At 48.0% G+C, this 3,788-nt stretch overlaps 1 pseudogene; it reads right to left on the bottom strand.

Annotated features, from left to right (window-relative positions):
* Positions 1-2,539: 2,539 nt before the first annotated feature.
* On the bottom strand, positions 2,540-2,746 carry LOC142274108 (U2 spliceosomal RNA; annotated as a pseudogene).
* Positions 2,747-3,788: the final 1,042 nt, after the last annotated feature.

Raw genomic sequence — 3,788 nt, 5'->3', positions numbered from 1 at the left:
TAAAAATCATGCATGTTGTGTTATAACAGGAAATTCGGTGTAAGAATGAATATCCGGGATGAGAGTTCAGCGAATGAGTTATAGAAATTGTTACAAAAAGGAGTGTGTACGGTTTATGCGTAAATTTTCAGAATGCGTACATGAAAATTATATGTATGTGAGAATGTCCCCCATGCTTTGTAAAAAGTTATTTATGAAAATGTAAATAAAATATATAAAAATGCCTAATTATTTATAATTTATGAGAAAGATATATATGTATGGAAGAATGTTATAAGGTGTCCAAGAACAATAAAGAAAAAGGGTGCATATATAATGTTAGAGGTCTAGAGTTCCACCAGGCTATATCACCCCTAAAGAAATAGAAAGAAGACCTTACTACCTGTGTACCCCAAAAAAAGCTATATTTCTTAGCCAGGATTATGGTGGAGATATGCACAAGTGAAATAAGAATATAAAGTAATACAATAAGATTATAAAACCAATATGTGTGCATTCATGCACCACCCGGTACGCTACCCTTGCCAAATTGCTCACTCTAGATCCCCACACGATCCATGAAGCCGTTCCCCCGGTCACACCGCCTGCTGCCGGTTCCCACTCATCCCTGGGGGAGTTAGGCGAGTGGTATCGAGAGCTACATGTCGGCACTGATGATACCCCCATACACCACAAGGAAGGGGTATACCGGGTGGTACAGGAGTATGAGCGGGTTTTTAGCAAGCACCCTCTAGATTTTGGGCAGATTAAAGGGGTTCAACACCACATCCCTACCGGTACACACTCCCCTATTAAAGAGAGATACAGGCCTATTCCCCCTGCGCACTACCAATGCGCCAAAGACATGTTGAGGAACATGAAGGAGGCAGGGGTTATTAGGGACAGCTGTAGTCCCTGGGCCGCTCCGTTGGTGCTGGTTAAGAAGAAGGATGGCACCATGCGGATGTGTGTGGATTACCGGAAGATTAACCAGATAACGCATAAGGATGCTTACCCTCTGCCCCGCATCAAAGAGTCCCTGGCCTCGCTGAGAACCGCTAACTACTTCTCCACCCTTGACCTCACCAGCGGGTACTGGCAGGTGGCCGTGGCACCGGAAGACCGAGAGAAGACTGCCTATGGGACCGTTTTGCTGTACTTGGATGATGTGATTGTGTACTCACAGACGTATGAAGCCCACCTGGAGCACCTAGCCGAGGTGTTCGCGTCCCTTGCCAAGTATGGGATGAAGTTGAAGCCCTCAAAGTGTCATCTGCTGAAACCCAGAGTGCAGTACCTAGGACATGTGGTTGGTGCGGAAGGTGTCGCCCCCAACCCCGAGAAGATCACCGCCATCCAAGACTGGCCGAGACAGACCACAGTGAGGGAAGTGAGGCAGTTTCTGGGCCTGGTGGGATATTACCGTCGCTTCATTAAGGGGTACACAAAGATGGCTGCCCCCATGCAAGACCTCCTCGTAGGACAGACCAAGGGTGGTAGATCCCTAGTAGCCCCATTGGTGTGGGAAGAAAAGCATGAGGAATCCTTCCGCCAGCTGAGAACAGCCCTGACCGGAGAGGAAATCCTAGCGTACCCTGACTACAGCCGCCCATTCATCCTCTACACCGACGCCAGCAATGTGGGCTTGGGGGCTGTTCTATCCCAGGTCCAAGACAGAAGGGAAAAGGTAATAGCTTATGCTAGCCGAAAACTCCGACCGACTGAGAGGAACCCTGAGAACTACATCTCCTTCAAGCTTGAGCTCTTGGCACTGGTGTGGGCTATCACCGAGCGGTTCCGCCATTACCTGGCAGCAGCCAAGTTCACCGCGTACATAGACAATAACCTGCTGACCCATCTAGATACGGCCAAGCTGGGCGCGTTGGAGCAGCGGTGGGTGACCAGGTTAGCCAACTACGATTTCACCATCAAGTACCGGGCCGGCCGTACCAACGTCAATGCCAATGCACTCTCCCGGATGCCCCACCTGTCGGAAGAGGGGCCAGAGGATGATGACCTCGAAGAGATCGAGTTGCCTGCATTTCACTGGCCATTCACTGAGAAGGTGCACGTCTACCAACAACGGGGCCTCCCATATGATGACAAGTTGAAAAAGTTATTAAGTGATTATTGGCTGCAATGGGGCTTTCTGGCTGGTGCCAGCCTCTCTTCTTAGCACACAGGAACCACAATCCCTACACCATGCTTCAATGGATTCTCTCATCCCAGCCCAGTAAAACTACATATTTTACACAGTCATAAGCAGCCAAAAGGGATCTATTCTATTCAATTGCAAATGATCTAGATAAGACTGAGAATAAGATACTGCTTGGGACATAGCAGAGTTGGTCAAGTTGAGTGGAGATGAGTTTGCTATTTGGCACAGCTTTTTGCATCAATAAAGCAAGTAAAATGTGTGAAAGATAAAAAAAAGGGTGAAAGTGTGAAAAGTGAATTGGCCAAATTGAGGTGCATATAAAGTTTTTGCTTTCTTTCAATTCACTAATGGGGCTCATTTGAATCAGGTGAATTGAGTTCTGCTTTTGGAAACTGGGTTAAGAAGGGGTGCACCGGTCCTGGAGGTACTGCAATACCAGGTCAATGCGTGCAGTGGACAGAGCAAGATTTTTCCATCTCCTTGTTCTAAAAATCCATTTAATATATGGTCCCCAGAGAGGGGACGTATCAGATATTAAACTGATAAGAACAGATTTAATTTTTTTTTTTTTTCTGTTTATCAGTAGGACTTCAAAATAACAAAGGTGATCGCCTCCCGTTGCCTGGGAACCGTCCAGGCACAAGAGGGCTATGTGTCACCAGAAGGCGCACACACTTCCTCAAGGCCGGCAGACGTGCAATCCCAGGCACCTTCCAGTACCGACCAAGGTAGCGTCCTCCGAAACTACACTTGATCTTAGCCAAAAGGCCGAGAAGCTATAACCCGAATTGGTTACGGCCTTGAGTGGCACCCTGGCCTATACCGGACACATCTTAGGGAGAGGGAGACAAACCCACGCCTACAGAAGACATTTTGTCACCAAGCCAACCCTTGAAAAGGCTGTTTTGCAGAGCAAAAACAAGAAGAATGGTGCTTTTTGCAGCCGCCGCCCACTGCAATGAATCTGAATAACTCCTCCTTTTGGACACAAGCACCTCCCCTCCCCCTTGCAGTCTTTCCAATTCATGATACAAAAAGACGGACGGACAGGACAGGACAGGACAGGCTGCCTGACTTTCCGTCACTGCCACCCTTTGCCATCCTTGCCCGTAGAAAGCCCTTTCATCATCCCCAAACCCTAATCTTTTCCCTTCCCTTCCCAGATGCGTCTCACTCCCTTTCATTAGGAAGTGAGCGCAGCCTTTTCTCCGTTCTGCACATGCGCGACGTTAAACACAAATGCGCAGGCGTGCGTTCCATTACCCTCACTGCATTCCACTCCCATACAGGAAGTGGGCGCAGCTATTACTACGGTCGCACATAAAAGAACCCACGGCCACCACTGCACATAGCTGACTCCACCACAGGACACCCACTTCTACACCAACGCAGGTAAGACAGGATCGGCACCTCTATGCTCCCGTTACAATCAGGCTCAGTCACCATGTGATAACGCTCTCAACTCTTTAGTTGCAGGCTCCCCTTGCTTCACCTCCACTGGCTGTGCTGCCATTTCCTCTCCCACCTGGAAGGTATACTTTATTCCACTATTTTCCTGTTTCTCTCTTCCCCCTTTTCCCATAACCTACTTTTATCTGCATTTGTGGGGTATCTATATGCTATTTACATCATAGTTTTATTCATTAATATG

The sequence above is a fragment of the Anomaloglossus baeobatrachus genome, unplaced genomic scaffold (genome assembly GCF_048569485.1).
Source record: "Anomaloglossus baeobatrachus isolate aAnoBae1 unplaced genomic scaffold, aAnoBae1.hap1 Scaffold_369, whole genome shotgun sequence".
NCBI classification, from domain to species: domain Eukaryota; kingdom Metazoa; phylum Chordata; class Amphibia; order Anura; family Aromobatidae; genus Anomaloglossus; species Anomaloglossus baeobatrachus.
Note: the sequence above shows the minus strand (reverse complement) of the source record. Positions and strands in the feature narration are given on the sequence as shown.